The following is a 19561-nucleotide window of genomic DNA, read 5'->3' as shown; positions in this document are numbered from 1 at the left end:
GAGCCAGCGTCGTTATGGTGGGTCTTTTAGCATCGAACTAACTTTCCTGGTATGTTTTCTTTAGACACAAGGTGCACTTAGCCAGCGCTGAAGAATGGTCTCAAGATTTCTCCTCGCTGAGATGGTTGGTTCGTATACACCGAAAAGAATAATGCGCGCGAAATGAAGGCGAAGACTTGAGTTACAAACATTTGAAGCCACAACAACAATGTGGAGACAATAGAAATTCTCTCGTAGACGTGTAGACATCACAGGTGACCGTTTGTTTCATCTACGTGTTTCTAAACCCGCATTCACTCTCGTTGCGCGCACGTTATAATATATTCAACGGATGCATTTTTTTTCCCTAGTGAACTGTAGCGTACATACTGCATATGCCTAAGCGTTTCTTTAATGTAAGAAATGTTGGCCCCGGTTGAATATTTGCGTCACTTCAACGCAGACAGTATAACCTGGGCCACGTCACTAGTAGCCTCACTTCAGCTCCGAGTTGTACACTTCGATCGGTATTTAACAGTGTAGTCACCGCGCGCGCAAGCTTCCCCTATATGACAGGTGCACCAGACCACGTAGCCTAACGAGTTGGCGAAGCCGTTGGTAATCTCGTTGCAAGCCATCGAACGGCCGCGCGTCATTTGCTCTTCGTAGTTGCGCGCCTCTCATTTTCATCGTAATCGAAGTGTCTGGCGTGAGCAGCACTTGTCGGGAGCTGCAAGAGGCCGCAGCGCCGTCTGGCCAGTACGCGGTGGCCACAGTGGCGCACCTCCGGACGTGCTCGACATTGCACGCTCGTATAGCTAATTGGCCGCTGGCAGGCTGGACGACAGGTTCGATCTGATAAGAAACCATCGATAAGACGCAATAGCGAACGTGCTTCTTCTTCTTCTTTTTTTTTTTTTTAGATCGCGCTGGGATGGCGTGAGCAACTGGTGCCAACTGTAACTCGTTCCCGCTCGCCGATCTTGGGCCTCATCTGGAGACGTATTCTGCAACAATCACTTTCGGCGACAGCGTCGCCTCGGTGACGGTGTCGCCGTCAGGGGCCCGCATGCTTGGCTGGTTGAGCAAAATCGGATGAACGGATTGGCTGGTTGAGCACTACGTGAGGCGAAGCCGATGGTATCGCCGAAAGTGATCGTCGTGGAATACGTCCCTTGCTTTGGGCTTGACGTGGTTTCGTGCCAAACGCTTGTAAGGCGCAGCAACACTTCACCACGCTATAAGAGGTCCGATTTGAATAACTACTGCCAGGTCACTCACTCTCCCTTCACTGAACGTAGCTAACCGCAATATGCGGTGAAAGTAGCTTATAGTTAAGCATAACTAAGGGTGACGGTATATAGTTATAAGAGTGCAGTTTGCAAAGCAGCCCTAATGGAGTTCGCGAGATCTTGTCAATCTCTACTGAAACGCCTCGGCCGTCGGCGTGGGAGATATCTGCATCTTTTGGCAACACAGTCGGGGTCGTACACTTGGCAGCCGTGGGCGCACTGACCGGCGACTCACAATCACGAAGAACGAACTGAAGCATAGAAAAAGAGGTCAGAGATGGAATCAAGGTTCCTTCCGCCATACGATAAGGTCACGCGATCCGCGCTTGCGACTGCTTCGCCGCTTATCGCCAGCTGAAATCTCGCGATTACGAGACTACACCGAGGCTGCTGCGCCCTTCGCCGTACATTTTATGCGGCCGGCGGTGATAACATCGAATGCGACGATGGGGAACTCCTGTAGAGAGAAGAGGCGATCGGTATAAAAACATGGGGGAGGGAGGTAGCGGCATAGGTTAAGAAATAGCGTAAAGGAATGAAAACGCCAGGAAGCATCAGAGGCTTCGCGATTACCGTCTCTTATCAGTCAGTTCGTGGCTATGGTAAGCGCTTTACTCGAGTTAAACTCGCGATGCACGTTCGTTTTCGACAACAGTGTGTCGCGACCGTCTTTCTGCGAATCGGTGTACAACGGTTTGGTGTGACAAGGTGACGCGTAATCTAGATCCGGTGGCAGGGATTTATCAGAGTTATAATCGTATACGGAAGCTTAAAAGAAAACAACAACAACAAGAAACGACAATTATAGCTTGTTCCCAAACGATAACATTTAAGGACAATGTTAGAGGCAAATAGTGGTAATTTGGCTTATATCCTCCCCGATATGGCGTTCCGCTGTAGGTAGGGCTCGAGGTCGCGGGTTCGTTGCCGAACGAGCCGCCTTGCATTGCCGCCTTGCAAAAAAGCGCTCGTGTGCTCAGAGAAAGGCGCACTTTAAAAGAACTCGAGATGGACAGAATTATACCGGAGTCCAGCACTACAGCATTCCTCATTAATCATATCGTGGTTGTGGCGCGTGAAATCCCAGAAAAAGAAAGATGTAGCAGTCCGGTTTCTCTCCAAACGGGAACGTTCAGGTTATCTTCGTCGAAAGCGAGAGAATCTCCTCCCCCAGCACAAAAGAGCGAGACTTTTCAACTTCGGATTGGAGAGAGATGACGAATGGGCAGACGGACAAATAAATGGCGCTGCCGCGTCTTTCACAAAGCTGACTGAACGAACGAGCAAGTTTAGCCAGGGGACTGTGCCCTTCAAGTGGAAGACAGCAATAACCGCGACTCCCAAGGATGTTCAAAACAAAAGTGCGAGAGGGGAAGCCACGTAGTGCAGTCACCCACAAAAGCTTAAGGGACACGACTGTCACGGCAAATGCGGATTTCTGTTCTGTTAAGGCGTAGCGCTTCTAATTTAATGGATCACAGTGTAGTTCGCAAGAACTGCTACAGACCAAAGCTTTTAATTAGAGGCTACGTGCACAGGCTTCGCGGAAATCTGACTCTTTCGCAAATCCCGCGTCTCGTAAACTTTTGCGGGTGACTGTACTCTATGCGCGCGACGCTAACGCCGCGACGTCGCAAGTTTACGTAGCTCTAGCCGACAGAGAGAGAGAGAGAGTGTGTGTGATTGTGAAGAGGAAGCACGGTCGTGACGGAGGCGAGGGGGTGGCGCATTAGAGCAGCAGGCGGTGGGGTAGGGGGCGAGCGCCTTTGACATTGAAGTGGGGCACTCGCGCGCCGTTGCTTAACCAGTTTCCTTCCACTCGGGGGTCCAGCTCGCGTAAACAACGAGGCGGCGCGTGAAGAAGCAAAAAAGATAGACAGAGACAACGCGAGGCAGCGGCAAGGACGAGCTGTCTTAAATCGGCCCGATAACCTTGCGAGGAACGCGGCATCGGCCGGGGCCACTTTCTTCGCTGCCGCCGCCGGCGCTGCCAAGGCGAGCAGCTCCCCCGCTTCTTCCGGGCCGCCGCCGAGGAGACGCCGGCGCGTACGACAGTGGAGAACGGCAGGCATGAGGCGTGCGTTGCGTGCGCGCATACGCTGTCGTGTGCTTCAACCCCCGAGAACAACAGAGAGAGACCCGTTAGCTTGTCCGCTAAAGGTCTTGAACAGTTTCCGGAGTGCCGGAAGCGTGGACGTGAACGTCGGCGCTGGTGGCGCCGTCTCGTGACTTGGACTTCAACCGTGACCATTTTCGTTACCGCCCTCCCGCACACACACAACACAGCGTTCCACTGTCGAACGCGACGCTCTATGCTGGGGCGCTGGCGCGTAAACGCGGGATAAAAATATAATAGTAAGAACCAGTTTGCAACGCTGCACGGAACATTGGTCGCAGCGCATGCGATTGTGTAATCTGGTATGCTCCGTAGGTACCAGGAAAATGAGTGCATCGGCGTGTCTCTCGTCTCGTCGCGTGGTGGGGCTAAATACTACCGGCGTATAGGTACACGCTATATTTGGTAACCCATACTGAAGCGAGTACGGCGCAGAAGCAGGCGGAGGACGACTGACAGTGCCTCCAAGTGTATTTCCCTTTTAGTCATTCTTCGCATGTTTCTGCGCTGTGGTCGCTTCAGTCTTAATAGTATCTACCTTGCGCTTTACGACGCTGCTTCTGCGTCATAAAACAAACAGACAGACAAACTATTTCCGACGTATCCATGCGTCGCGTCAGCCACATAGGATCATAGGATCTACCAACAGACTTAACCAATAAGAGCACCAGCGATATATTTCAGCAGATTTCGCGGCAACATATGATAACAGCATTTTCGCGGGTATTTTGCAAGAACATTTATTAAAAAAAAAGTGCGCACGTTTGTACAAGTTTGGGCACGTTTCTGCGCGTTCCTGCATACTATATCTTCATTGCCTTCATGTACTCGTGTGCAGAACAGTGCACGTGTTTGTGTTCTTTGACCCTGTCTACTGCTTCTGAGCGCCTTCCGTGATTTCATCTTGTTCGCTACGCGACGAGGAGACTTTGACACTCATTCTTTCGATGGCTCCTGCTCAATTTTCCCTGTTTTTCGCGGTAATCACACCGAGGTTCGCGTTTTTGCGTTGCTGTACATGCTCTCATGAGGAGGGAAGATAATCAACGGTCATTAAGGGTTACGCACTGGATTCCAAGAGAAGAGAATCGTAGCAGGGGGCGGCAGAAAGTCAGGTGGACGGATGAGATTAAGTTTGCAGGGACAACGTGGCCACAATTAGCGCATGACCGCGGTAGTTGGAGAAGCATGGGAGAGGCCTTTTCCCTGCAGTGGGTGTAGCCATGATGATGATGATGATGATGATGATGATATGCTCTCCCGGGAAAAAGAAAAAAGAAAGAATGGCGCGGTAGCGGTCAGGCCGCCACCACTATAACAGCAGCAGCACCACCGGTCTTCTTCGCCGAGCGTGCGTGTGGAAGCCGTCGGCGTCGACCTTGCCACGACGCGACGGCCGGACCACCTTCATTCGCCGCCTTGCTTGCTTCCGCGTTGGGGCGCATAACGGCTTCACGGCCGCCGGCAGGCGCCGGTGAGGTCCCCCTCTCCACGCGCATGTAACGAAGAGCGGCGCAGTGTGGCACCGAGAAGAGCGTATGCATAAAGGTCGTTGATCTACGTCACCGCACGGAGTACAATTTCCCACGACGGTATAGGAGGCGCTTGTCGCAGTCTCGCTTTTGCTCGCACACTGGAGACGCGGCACCCTGGCGCCCCCTTTTGGCGATTGCGAGACGAAAGTGAGGCCTTATTGCTCAACCGCGCGAGCCTTCGGTTAACGGGAAAGTGCCGAGATTCGGCGCGTGGCGTCCTTCGCTCAGCCGGGCCTTGTCTTGCCAAGCACCCGAATGAGCAGTCGAAACTCTAAACCCGAGAGTCGAAACTGCTTTCACACCTTACCGTCGTGTATAGTGTTGACTACACGTTCGTGCAGCAGTGGACGCTCATGTTCGCAGCCCCGCCGTTCTGTCATCTAGCGTCTTTCTATCGAGTTGCGCACCGCTGCCCAACTATGTCGAAAAAAAAAAAAGAAAGTCCACCGACTCGCGCTTATTAGCAGCCTTGTGGCTACTCTTGCAATTCGACGTCTTCTTTTTACTTGAGCATGAAACAGGGTAGCCGACCGGAAGAAGCTCTTAAGTGCTCATGATTCTTATACACCTGATGTTTGCTTACCTACGTGTGCGAGATAGTATATCGTCTTTCTTGTACCTTCGTGTTTGAGTTTTGTTCGATCGCCTACCGTTTACGGACATAGCGCTCTTTATTTAAAAAATTTTGCCCGTATTGATAAAGTTTCCGAAGTCAGTAAACGAACTACCACACCCATGCCTGATTCAATTTGTTCCGTGGTAGCGCGCCCACGCTATCTATGCTCAGACCAGCGCATAAATACTGGGTCCGATGAGGAAATCCCGAAAGGGTGGCCTGCTCCTTGACCAACGACACGCTTTGCTCAAGGGCGCGCGGAATCACCCAGAAAAGTGCCCGGCGATCTATAAGACTGACCCATCGAACCGAGCAGGCCATCCATCTGCTGACCATTGGCGCGAGGCTGGCCTGTCACCGCCGACCTTGTCCGGCGCCGCGCGACAGAAGGATCACTCGGTGCGCGCCTCCCTCCCCCCCTCCCCCCCCCCAACTTCCCCTCGCATTCGCGAGGAAGTGAGCGAGTCTCGCGTACGTAAACGCCGTCGCGGAGGGGGAGGTCACGTGGCGCTGACGCGGTCCGGGTGGCGATGTGTCTTTCCTGGAGGGGAGCGAAGGGCGCGCGTGAAGTGGCGGCCTGTAACACCGGGGAAGTCAACAGCAGCGCTGGTGGCTCCGTTTATCGCGAGCAACGTATCGGACGGGCCTAGTTGGAAATCCATGACAGTACGTATAGCGCAGCAGTGGACCGAAGACTTTTCCGTCCGTCTTTAGTCAGCTGTTGCGCTGTACACGCTACTCACAATACGAGGTTGAGTTCAACGGGCACGCATGCAGCTATCGCCGCCTTGACAGGCTATGTGCAACTTAGCTGGTGGCGTGAAAGCGTCGGCAGCAGCACAATGACGCGTGCATGCTGGTTCTTTCACTTGCGCCAGAGCAGTGGAAAACACAACGAGGTTGCTGGGGCCTTTCAATTCAGTTCATTTTGCTTTTGTTTCCAAGAAACAATGGTTTATTCAGAGGTTCGCTGGATAAAAGGGGTTATGAACAGTTTGACTAGGCAGAGGAGCTCTTACACGACAGCTCTTTCTTGTACGGACTCTTATATAAGACAGCCATGGAAATCAAAGAAGAGGCGCAACCTGTATTTGCATTTTAAAGGGTATATTTTGTAGTTACATTGCTTCTAGTTACATTGCTTACATTGCCTCGAAGAGTGTCCATGAAAACGCGACTCCTTGTAAAGCATTTCGTTAAGGCTGGCTTCTCCGCATTAAGACCCTGTGTGAGGAGAAGCCCGCCACTGTGATTTCATTTATGTTGCCGGTATTGCGGCCCGTACAGTTCCCGTACGTAACGGAGAATGTTTTTTAACGAAACTTTCTGCTATGAATGAATGGATCATGAATGAAACAAGCGTTGCGTCAGCGATAATCGTTACCGAGACCCCGTGATTACCAGGTAGGCTCGCGATCGCTTTCTCTTAAGAAATCACGTTCACCCGCATTGCGCGGTCTGGGAACATCCGTGGGGCACTGCGTTCTGAAGGCTGATTACGATTACAATGTTCAGAAACGAGTAGAGATGTGATAAGCGGGAAGTGGAGGCTGTGTTAGAAGAGCTACGGAGCATGCATTAAGGCACCACAGGCGCCTCATTTGACAGGCTGGCGCAACGAACCCCTTGAACCTCTCGTGCCAGCGACGGATACGTATGACGAGCCAGGCTGAACGTCGAACCCTGTATTAAAGGATTCAACGTGGCGCTTAGCCAGGCAGGCGAAATTTCTTTTATTTGAGTCAAATGTAACGGAGCCCCCCCCCCCCCAGCAACATTGGTGTTCAACTTCGCCCTCCGAGTTTGCATGCGTGCTGGTTTGCATACGTTATCTCCCGTGCTTCTCGTCTCTCGACAGTTCCCATAGGCCAAAGCGGAGCCAAACAAAGGCCGTTTAGAAAGAGGTAAACCGATTTAACCGTGTCCTTCCACTCCGAGCGCAAGCTTAGCTCATTCGTTCTCTCTTGGCAGCCGCGTCGGTGTCGGGGTGCCAGGTTGATAAAGTCAGCAACAAAACGGCCGACGCTCGAGAGTTATAAAGGGAAGCAGTCGGTGCGGGGGTATGTGCCGTCCCGCTCACCTTGATCCGGAAATTTCGCCTCCCAAGGCTCGCTGAGGGGAAAGTCGAGTCGGGACCCGAGAGGGTGAAAGTCGGCGATGACTTTTAGACCCTTCCAACGCCAACCGATGCAACGCGCAAAAGCCGTTGCATAGCCGAACCTCACAATCCGCAGACACAACGCCCGTTGGGCGCTTCACTGTATCCTCGCTCGAACCCCTTGTTACAATATTATGCACGCTGCCTTCGATCCTTCTCAATGTTAACTCGGAAGCGATTATGTGAAGTACATATCACGGCTATAAGGTCAGGTGAATGCGAAACTGCGTGGAAGGAATTTAAAGCGTATTCTTTCCTCCCCCCCTCCCCCCTCCCCCAGTTTTCATGAAAATTTGACAATTTACTATTTGATCTAGACCATGGTGTCGAGACAGGCGGTGACAATCAGCCGCGACGGTGCGCTACAAGTAGAGTTAGTCGACATAAAAATCCAGAACGTATTCATCAACGTATACCGGCTGTATCACACAACGTTACACCAATCGCACCACGCAACGTTACACCTACACTTTTGTGTTCCGAGGCAGAAAAACGACTTTTAAGACCGGGAGCATGAGGGAGCAGTTACTTTCTCCACGGGAATGTTGTCTCCAGCACCTAACCGGAGTATTTAAATAAATAATGAATGTCTCACGCTCGTAACACAACAGTCGGCAATAAGAACTGACTTAGAAAGCGAGCATGTCACTGAGTTGGCTTCGGGTTTAACGAGGATGCGCGTCGGTTGCGAAAGCAGGGGACCTGTTTGCCAGATGTCTCGGTCTGTTAGACGGTTTCACTTTTTTCGAATACCCCGCCTCTGTACTCACTGGCACTTGCGGAAGGTCTGTCTGCCCTAGTTTTAGAGCTTAGCCTGATCTTGTGCCAAAAACAGATCCACTGATGTAGCTCTTTACACGTGCCTAAGAGACAGCACTGAGAAAAAAAAAAAAACAGGGGCATATGGTGCTTTCGAAGTACGTAGTCGAGGATACGGCCCACTAATACCCCCTGAAAGATTTGATTTATTGTTAGCACACGGAGGAAATGTTGGTGTGTAGAGAGATTCGAATGTCGCCGGCTTCTTCTTCAATGGGGAATTGCTCAACGAAAGGACATCACAAAGTGAAATGCGCCGTTAAATCAATAGAGCAGTTCGCTAACGCTCACTAACGCCCGCGTTCGGACTCTTCACCTCTTGAAGACAGTGAGAATAGACGTCTGTTTCGTGTTCTCTTGAAAACATTCCCATGTTTGCAGCTTGTATCAATGACAATTGGAATGGCGTAACATTCACTAAGATCTTTCCAAGCGTGCAATACAACTCCCATTTATTGAAATCTACGCGCAGGTTATTGTTATGCTTTTGTGTGGCTGTGACACTTTGCAAATAAGTTCAATTCGTCGGATGTCGCGCGTAATGTTGTTTACACGGCGAATGCAAGATTGGTTTCTCGTGTAACAATATTGTCACAGCGTGCAATAGCGTGGAATGAATGGGAAGTTGATTTGAACGACATACGTGCAAGTTGTTGCTGTTGTTGTTGCGCCAAGTGAGCAGTTTTCTACTTCTACTACTACTACTACTATTTTTCTTTTCAACCTGATGAATTGTCTCTTTATATCAACTGCACCGTGTACTGTACAGACAGAAATATAGAAACCGCAACTATTAAGAAACATAAGTTCGCAATACCGCACAGCCTAATTTTCTTCTCGCACACATATTGTTGTTGTTTCTAAGACAGAGGTAAAAGATATAGGCCTTTGTTAGCACTTTATGTATCGCATTTAGTTCATTCGCTTACTTTGTAAAGAACATGCTGCACATTCATCCCTGACCCCCTTTCTTGCTTCCCCCGTCAATGTCGACTCGTATCGGTTCGACGAAACGAGCGATTGGGAAATAAGCGTACACCACTATCTTGGGTGCACACGTATCGTATCGCATCCGTTCGAAGCGAATCGCTTCGCTCAAATCCTTCATGGCACCCTCTTGTTTTTTTTTTTTTTTTTTTCGAGAGCCCGGCCGCGCAGGTGGTCCCCAGCATCCAAGAACGGACTCAGCGCCCCGCTGAACGAAGCTCTGCTGAAAGTCACAGGGGCGTCTCGGAAGGAAAAAGTTACCGCGCGATCTGCATACGGTGACCGTTGCCAAAAAACGGACGCCGCCGCCGCCGACAAGCGTCGAGGTTAACGCCGTGGCGCCAGTCTGCGGCCTTGCGGAGGAGGGGGGGACCGAGTTTTTCAACGATAACAAGATGGCGCGAAAGAAACAGCAAAAAAAAAAAATCGAAAGGGGCGGACTGCATGCGGTCCCGGGGCGAAAGGGAGAGAACGTAAAGGAAGCAAAATAGGCAGAGAATGCGAGCGAGCGAGCAAGTACGAGCAAAACAAAACGGCAAAAGTCGCCCATGCCTTCTGAATCACGGGGCCATCAATTACCGAAGGTGATCGAGCGCGCCCCAGTAAGAAAGAGGTCCTGGCACGATGCCCGTCTTCGTCTTGCATCTCTCTTTCGCGCGCGCGCACGCACACGCACATGGCGGGTGCGTGCGTTCTTTTGTATCCTTCGTATACCCATCCATTGCTTCTGCTTACAGACGTCCGTCTGTTCACAAGCGAAAATGTCCGTCTGTTCCCAAACGCGTAGTATGCAGACGCGGTTATATTGAAACGGAAGTATAGCATATGTCGTATACACCTATTCAATAGTTGCCACCTACGTATACTTCGTCTCGCTAGTTACGTGTACTGCAGTGAAGGCTTTAGGCCTCGTGTCAGTGAATCGGTAACCAGAGCCGGCAGCGTATTCCGAAGAGAAGGGAGGATGGGTCGCCTGTTGCACGCCTCTGATATTTTCCGCAAAGCATCTACTGAATCGGTGTGACACGGAGAGTGACCAGAGGCGGACAACGAAGGAACTACGGTCCTTAATGATACTCTATGAGAAGTTTTAGCGCGTGTATGCGTGCTGTGCATGCATGCATGTGTGCGTGTGTGTGATCACCGCGTACATCATGACTTTCACACACTACTTGGAGTAGCATGCCACGCCGTAGGAGGCCAGGCAAACATCTCTAGCTATCATTAAAGACATCTCTCTCTCTCTTCCTCTCTCTCACGCTCTCTTCATCTGGTTTTCTGTTCGGATTGGCTGACGCAATCTGTAGGTTTGGCTGCACTGCATAGAGTTGGTGACGCGGGGCATTACACATTGTGTTCGCTCGGCGAATTCTCGTCGCTGAACCCAAGGTCCTTCCGGTTGCTTTTTCTCCTCCGTTGACGACCGGAGAGCGGCGCCATCGATCAAGCTCGTGACACCATCACGGCTGTACGTAATAAAACTAGCTGGCTCCTTTCACTGCAAAGGTGCGTGGCACTTCTTGCGCCAGCTACCGCGGCCGCGTTTCAAAATGTGTAGCCCTTGTCGACGTGTCCGTGTTAGTAGTGTGTCTAGGTGGTTGACGGTGACGCAACACTGTCGTAATGGGAAGGCAAGAAAGAAAAAAAAAAGAAAAAGGAAGTGGACATGGAAACGCTTTCGAGCTTTCAGTTTTTTTTCTTTTTTGTCTTTTGTTTTCGCAATGATATATACATTGTAACTTGCAAGACCAAAAGGTGTTCCTTCTGCAGTGGCTCTGCGTGCTGGAACGTTCGGTTAGGTTTACTCAAGTAGCTGCTATTTCTACAGGTTCCGGAAGGTAAATACTAGATGCGGCGCAGTTGCCTTAAATAATAATAGTAAAAAAAAAAAATCCCATATTTGTAAGAAAAGACGTTGCTCGTAGCGCGCTGAACGGAACGAAAAGGAAGAGAATAAAGAATGATATGCGGCACGCTGTGCGGATTCTCAGATTGAGAAAGGCCATGTTGCTGATTACGGAAGTCATGCTCCGAACAAAAAAATCTTAGAGGATGTCTGCCATAACGCTTTATCACGCAGATTATACAGCGACTGCTGGTGATTGGTTGGTTTACTTATTACGGTTTTTGAAATAATTGGCAACGAACCTAGCAACGCTTACAATGTTTTACGAATGAAATCGCGTTGTGTGGTGAAGTGAATCGGTACTGATATTAAGCAATTGGATACGGCTCGGTGGGCCGCCATTTGCGATAATAAAACAACAAAAAAAGAAAGTCGCAGCAAAAAGAAAAAAAAAATATGAACGCAGTCTCAGTCTCTTTCCGCACAGTCTCAGGTATAGGAGCCGAAGGAAACCGTCTTCGGGTATATATTGTCGCGTTTTAGAAGAACAGGCGACCTTTGGTTAAAGTGTTGGACCCGCGTCTCTAACCGTCGATCGAGCACACGAAAAAGCTCAAGGCGCTCGCGCGTGGATCGGAGGATCTTCGATCTGCCTCTTCACTGGCGTCCGTCAAAGTAGGTGCCGGCGTAAGGCTCGTGGACTGGTGCGCTTTTTTGTTCTGCTTTCCAATTCTGCGCCGCCTGTTGCAAGGTGTGGCAACATCAACATCCACTTTCAGCAAGAACGAAAAAAGAAAGTAACAGTGAAGTCCCCACCCAATTTTGAGATAGCCCGCAAAAGTCATCAGGCATTGTCAAAGCTAAATACAGACACGAACACGAAGCCACAGTTGCGCAGACACAGAAAGAGCAAAATTTTGCAAAGTACAAAACACGAAGGAAACTATGACGCGAAAAAAATCACTCGACAAAAAAAAAAAAAAAAGAAATCTGTACGATGGTTGCGGCGTGGCGCTCACTGACAAAGTGGTCAACATAAAACCGTTTTCATGATGCACTGGATAAGAATTATTGCGTTAGATATTTGTGAAGAGTCGGCAGGTTTCAGTCGCGCACTGCTTCTATGCCCCCCCCCCCCTTGATTTCACCCGCTTGCTCGACTGGAATATTGGAAGCTAGCAAGTTTCAGTTCAGCTCGCTCCTGACTCAACGTGGGTCGAATGTGGGGGCACTTATCAATCGACACTTCAAACCGTGACCTGGGGCACGGACCGCGCAAGTCAGCGCAGTCAGCGATAAAAACAAGAGCGAGAGGGATAGATCGAAAATACTGGCGCGATTCGTGGCTTTATATGGTAGGCAACTGTACTCTGATGTCAGGCCGTTGAACCGCCCCGATCGTGTCGCGTCATTGTTCTCAAGTTGAAAAATAACGCCGCGAAAGCGGCGTTCTCGTATTGCCTTCACGCCCTCCTAGAATGAAATAGGACACGGAGCATTTAGTACAACCCTACATACGTGCAAAGTACGCGAGAGCACCATGTCATGTCGCTATGAATTCGGTCACCAAAGGTTACGAGGACTCCGATGTAAGTGTACGCGCCAGAATTACGTCGATGTGACACGAACTGCAGCCGGTTGAAGCGAAAGTATGCGCCTTACTTAGCCCTAAATTGACGCGTTTCATTCCGTGAGCACTGTACATACGTACGACACGTGAACTCCGAAGCAGGAAAAAAAAAAGTTATCGGCTGCTATAGTCAACTTGCGTGTCTAAACTCACTTTCAAAAACAGATATGTACAATAGATCTCTTACGTGTCATGCAAGTTTAGGTTTACTGTATACTGTCATGCATGGATTCCTTTTTGCGTCGGTCCGCTCCCCTGAAGAACTGTGAACCTCTGTGTATACTGTCGAGCCTGTTTTCAGTACTTTCGCTTACTTACAGAACTGGGCTTAATTACACTGCTGGAAATTGAGAACACGCACATGGGCATGCATTTACGTGTTTTTGTACTCTCTTCTGTGTATTTCTTAATGAAATTCGCATCCGTTTGTGTTCTTAAACTGCCTACAGTGTTCTTCTTTGGTTAGTTAGTTAGTTGGTTAGTTGGTTAGTTAGTTAGTTAGTTAGTTAGTTAGTTAGTTAGTTAGTTAGTTAGTTATAGTGACAGACATTTCTGGCGCAAATGCATATATGTGGGCATCTCACGCAACATTTAATACCGCAACACACCGTTGCCAAGATTACCGTCGCCATTTAATTATTGTGTTATTAGTAATACCAGCGTTTGTCGAGCCATTTCTTCCTTTACGTCATACAATTATTAGCAAGTTATACCCTATCAAAAAGATATACCATTAAAAATATCGTATACCATTACCCACTCCACACACACAAAAAGAAGGCTGTTCTTGCGGCAACGTAAGGTGATCAGGCTTAACGTTTTCAGTCGCTCAGGTATGGCGTCATCAGTATGCGTGCGGTGGTTGCCCGGCGCCATATCAGTGCAGGTCACATCATCACCGACAATTGCGCCGTAATCAACTCACACGCGCTCTTACAACTGCACGTAGGCGTGTCAACCTGCGCGATCGCTAAATTGGGCCTATCATTCGTGGGACCGCTGACCTTTCTCGTGCATAGTGCTGCTTCCCTCGTGTGCCTTTCATCCACCAACAGACAATGTAGTCTTCTCTCTCTCTCTCTCTTCCGATATTTTCTTTTTTTCAAATCCGTTCCTTACATAGTGAAAAGCTGAGAATCAATGACTGCACGCAGTCTTCGTCAAAAATGTCAGAATTCGGCATAGGGCTCGTGAAACACAAGACAAGACGAGTACTCGTGCCGCCTTCATAAAATTATCACTTTTTTTTTCTCATTTCACCAACCGCGCGGCAGTCTCGATGAACAATGCCTTTAATAAAGAAGCTGCACGAGTGCGTCCGGTGCTTAGAGTACAGCAATCGCTTGGAACTTCCTCGAGACCTCGAAACTGCAGTTTCTTTAAAAAAGCCTGTATTATTCTGAATCTGTTAAATTCCTTGCTTGTCGCACACTCATTCTAATCCGTCCGGTCTCCAAGTATAACCTGCTCGATGTTTTTCTTAACGCCGTAGACAAGGTTGCTGTTTTACAAATATTTTGTGCTTCACTAACTAAATCAAATTTAGCGTATACGTATAAGTAAATCCAGGAGAAATATAGAGAATAATTTTCCTTAGCCAAAGCAGCACAGATGACATTAAAAAAAAACATATACATATGTTTTAGTTCGGATCTTGGAATGAAAAAAAAAAAGTCATGCAAGCTATGGCGTCGCCTGTCGCCCGCGAGCAGCTAAAGAAACACTCGAAACTGGCCTCGGAGATCGGATGACACCCGCCTCCCGATCTCGGAGGTCGTTTCTCGGCACGCGAACTAAGTGGCGAAGATTGCTGCTGCTATACACTGCTCCTTCTTCATCGTTCGTGCTACGTTACATTACCGCTAGCTGGACGCTCCTCGCGAATGGCAGTAACTCCTTAAACACAGCACAGAAGCGAACGAAATATGAAGGTTTCCATATGACCCATCAGTTTTGATTGGCCATATACCCCCCGCTTCGCGGCTCTTGTCCACGCTCGACCGACCGCCACACCTTTTCGCCAGGAACTTTGTAACGGCGAAAACACGGTTTCCGGACCTCTATTTCACAAGACTGCCAAGCTTGGATCGAAGAACTTTCTGAACGTCTCGCGTTATCGACAGTGCTCGAACGGTTGATCCCCCTGGCCTCGTTGCGAACCGGGCGAGACATAAACGGAAAGATAGAGGGAACGCCCTGGATATGCTCGCGTGTACCCGTCGGCAATGACCTGTCGCGTGAACCGGGAGAGAGAGAGACAGAGAGAGAGAGCGTCACACGATCATGAACGATGAGACGAAGGCCGTCGGTCCTCCTCTAGCGTAGCGCTTGTTCCCGCTCTGTATAGGGTCGCTACTGGGACGTAAACGACACCTGCCCCACTGTCATTACGCGCGGTAATCAGCTAATAGCGTAACTGGGATACTAGCTAACGACGCATATAGCTAGCATTGTAGCTGGGAGCGTTGCTCGGCTGTATATATGACATCCTCGTTTTCGCCGCGCACAATCCTCCGACGCAAATAATGGTGCCAACAAAACTTTATAATCTATAAGGACCCAGTTTGCATTTTCTAGCTTCTTTCTAGATTCTTATATCTATTTATTTCCGTCCTCTTTTTGGCGGCTGCAATGGAGGCGGATGTTCTATTTCAGACGCCATCTTATGCTCGATCCACTGTCCCGACATTTCGCCTCGCACCAGTCACTGCACCCGATGACACGGTGGCTATGTGTGGACTTCTAATTGCTGCGTTCTAGATCTCATGTTCGATTCCCGGCCGCGACAGCTACATTACTGTAGGGGCGGAATGCATAAATGTTCGTGTGCCGTGTTTTGTGTGCATTAAAAATAAAGAACACAGGCGCTTAACGTTAACGCGCAGCCATCCTCAAGGAAAGTCTTCGGCCTGGGGCCTTTATCCTGAAGCCTTAGCCTGTAGCCCTAGCTTGGAGTCGTAGCCTGAGTCCTTCGCCCGGAGTCGTAGCCTCGCGCCTTAGCCTGCAGTCTTAGCTTAGAGCCTTAGCCTGGAGCCTGCCTTAGTCGTAATTCTTAGCCTGGAGTCTCAGCCTAGAGCTCCTAGCGTGCAGTCTTGGTCTAAAGTCATCGCTTGGAGCCTTAGCTTGGAGTCAAGGTGTTAACACGCGAGACTATGACGAAGACAAGCCCATTGACGAAACGTTGACATCGGGGCAAATGTTTCAGGCTGAAGTTTGCCTCGCTCTCCCATTGCTGACCAATTGACGTGTTCTTCTCCCTGGTACCCCTTCTTCTAGCTTGGTTACAATTACATCATTACAAGCCAGGCGCAAAGAACGATGTCACGCTAAACACAGACACACACACACACACACACACACACACACACACACACACACACACACACACACACACACACACACACACACACACGCACACGCACACGCACGCATTCCAGAATAAAAAAATGCGAATAAGCCAGGAAAAACAATATTTGACCCGGACGTGATTCGAACACGCAACCTTCTGATCTGGAGTCAGACGCGCTACCGTTGCGCCACCGAGTCCAGCTGTATACCCTAATGAAACGGCTGTTGTCATTTTTAGACTCTATCGAGGTCCAGTAGCTGCGTGCTGACTTTTTTCTTTTTTTGTCTGATAAGCCTTTCTTTTCTCCGAATAGATAACGGAGGCGACACATGCCCTGAAAGCCGCTTGCTTTAGCGAAGTTTTACTCTTTTTGCTGTGTCCAGAAGCGTCGCTGCTTATTTGCCGCGAAAACAGGCGTGCTGTTTATGACACGTGGGGGGTAAAGGCTTCCTAGAATGCGTGCTTTAAAAAACGTTTAGCTGACTGTGGTGTCCCGGCAGACGTGTATATATAGGAGAAGGACAACGAAGATCGCGTTGCTGCGCTGTTGCTATTAAAGGGGTTCCAAAAAGAAAAGCAGGTCAAGTTGTATCGGTAAATAGCGCTTCTACAATACCGAAAAAGAAATAAAACCACTATTACCGTAATAGGAGAGCTAGAATTTATTTAATGGTTGGCTGGAGTTTGCCTGGTCATACACATAGCATGGACGGCAGCAATATATAACGTATGAAAAGTGACCCACCGATGAATATTACATGCGCAAGTCACAATGCAGTCACAACTACGCATTTGTAGGTCGCAGCCTCAATCATACACTGTAGCGGGAGACTGTAACGTTTCTCTCGGGCCAGTGTTCCCGGATGTAGGCGGTTTCGTAAGCTAGAAAAATGCGCAACATCGAGGGACTAGTGGCGACGCCGTTTTGAAGTTTCCGCAACAGCTCACCGTGAGGTCGTTGATTCTGACGCCGCCTGGTCGGATTTATTTATCTTTATTTTTTAACTTATTGCTGGCAAGTATGGACTGCACTGTTTTCTAAAGGAGCATAAAGTCAACAAGTTTAGAGAACCTTCACTCCGCCACAACGGTCCAAATGCGAGTATATAACTTTGAATCCGTGACGTCACACTGTAGTGCCGGCCCTGAAATTTCGGCGGGGAATTAAAAAAAGAACAAAGAAAAGGAGAGAAAGTTTCAGCCTTCGTTTCTTTTATTTTGTCTCCTTACTCAACCTCTTAAAGCGAAATAAACGAAACTAAAGCTTTGAAAGAATACTTTATCAATATATATATATATATATATATATATATATATATATATATATATATATATATATATATATATATATATATAGGGCGGGGGGGGGGCTTTCTTCAAAGTTCTGCACGCAGGAAGGCGACGACGAACTTTTTGGAAGACTTCTTTACTTAACGTTGTCAGCTGGTGGACCAGCCGAAAACGTTTTCTCACAAGCGTCTCACTAAAGAGCAAACTAGATCAATTTTGCCCTCTGCAAGGTTGCGCAGGCGTCCTTGCATAATGAGCACACATATATACGCTCGTAGGCGTACGTATTAGCTAACGGGTAACGCGAGCGAAGGCAAACGATTCAATTGCACGTATTTCCACGTGAAAAAAAGGAGTATAACTGGCGCCAATTGAAGGTGCCAACATCTGCTAGACATCGTATATTAAAAAAAAAAAAACGAGAAGAATAACACCGGAGTCGCCCAGGCGCGGCAGGTGATGAGCAAGTGCTGGACAGCGTGCTGCTCGCATGTCGTGCAGCTTTCGTCGCAAGCCGCGCTGTTGCCCTTGTGTCCCACAGCCCCCGATTATCGTGCGTTCACACGCGCCTCCCGCAGCGATTACACTGAGAGAGAGAGAGAGAGAGAGAGAGAGTAGCCGCGGCTCCTGCCCACCCTGCGAGTGCGTATCGGCGTAGACTTTCGCTACGTGCGTGGTGCAGCCACGCGATACGGTGGCCAAGTGTCACAGGCGTGCGCTACGCATGTACCGGTGTCTGAACGACATGTGTGTGTGCGTGTGTGTGTGTGTGTGTTGAGGGGGTGGGGTGGGGGAGTGTGACGCCGGCAGTACCAGCTTGCACGCGATATACAGAGAGTTTTTAAGCGCACCGCCCTGTACCGTTATGCAAGCGCCGCTTCGGCCCGCTTGCCGACTGTGCTTGTGCTGCGGCTAAGCTTCGCCGCGAAAGTATATAGATGGCGTGGCTTAGCTATAGTACTCGCAGAGCAGGCACTTGACGAACGCGGTAATAGCACTAAGTGGTTGTTTTATTTGTCATGATGGAAAGAAAGGAAGGAAAGAAAATTACTGCTGACTGCACTGTAACTATGTATCTACAGCTGCTTCTGCTGACACCTGAATGGCGGTTACCATTGGGTGGAAGGTTAGGGTGGGAAAAGGACAGGGAGAGAGGATATGGGAAGAGAGTATAGTGTAGGAGAAAGTAAACAATTTACATTTGCATACTGTTGGAATCGCACCGCAGACACGAGTTGTTGGGGTCTCGGTGCTGACGCCCGATATTGCCAATGGGTCGCAAGCCCCAAGGGTAGCGTTGGCCTGGCGGCCTGGGGCACTGGAAGCATCCGAAGGTCCCGGCAAAGCAAGAGAAGACTGGTAACAGAACAACTTGTTTATTCTAACATAGCAAAAGAGCGGCCGGTCAGGTCGACCGAAGTGGAGAGACGGGAGAGCACGTAACTCAACAGTACAAATCGGAGCCTCCCTCCTGGCGTCCGGGGGCAGCTGCTCTTATACTCTCGGCGTCGCGGTCCAAAAGGGAAGGAGGGAAGGTCACGGGATGAAGGTCACGGGACGGCGCAGCAGGAGCCCACGACGGCGCGAACTGTCGGGCCGAGAGACCTGCTGAACCGAGTGTAGTGACGCATCGCCAACCTTCACCCACACGACGGCGTGAACAGTTGAGCCGAGAGACGTCCAGGCTCCTCATTCGGGGAACTCCGCTCCCCGGCTGCCGCGCTTTGACAAGCGAGGGCACACACACACACACGCACACACGAAGACACGTGGCACTGAAACACGCCTGGACACGCTTGGCGGGTAGGCGTTGCGGCGGCGTCGAACAGGCCAAAATGTCCGCCGTTTTGAACAAAGCCCCGGCGTCCGTTGCATCCGCGCCGGCATTACCGCGCGTTGTAGGCGAAACGTAACAGACCGCCCCGCCGGGGGAAGGAGATCCCG

At 49.7% G+C, this 19561-nt stretch overlaps 1 protein-coding gene and 1 non-coding gene across 4 annotated transcripts in view; one reads left to right on the top strand and one right to left on the bottom strand.

Annotated features, from left to right (window-relative positions):
* Positions 1-19561, top strand: part of Blimp-1 (PR domain zinc finger protein 1) — a 178648-nt gene that overhangs the window by 129299 nt on the left and 29788 nt on the right. The window lies entirely within an intron of this gene.
* On the bottom strand, positions 16453-16524 carry TRNAW-CCA (transfer RNA tryptophan (anticodon CCA)). Its single transcript has one exon. It is a non-coding gene; the product is annotated as a tRNA-Trp (tRNA).

Source organism: Dermacentor andersoni, chromosome 6 (genome assembly GCF_023375885.2).
Source record: "Dermacentor andersoni chromosome 6, qqDerAnde1_hic_scaffold, whole genome shotgun sequence".
NCBI lineage: Eukaryota > Metazoa > Arthropoda > Arachnida > Ixodida > Ixodidae > Dermacentor > Dermacentor andersoni.
Note: the sequence above shows the minus strand (reverse complement) of the source record. Positions and strands in the feature narration are given on the sequence as shown.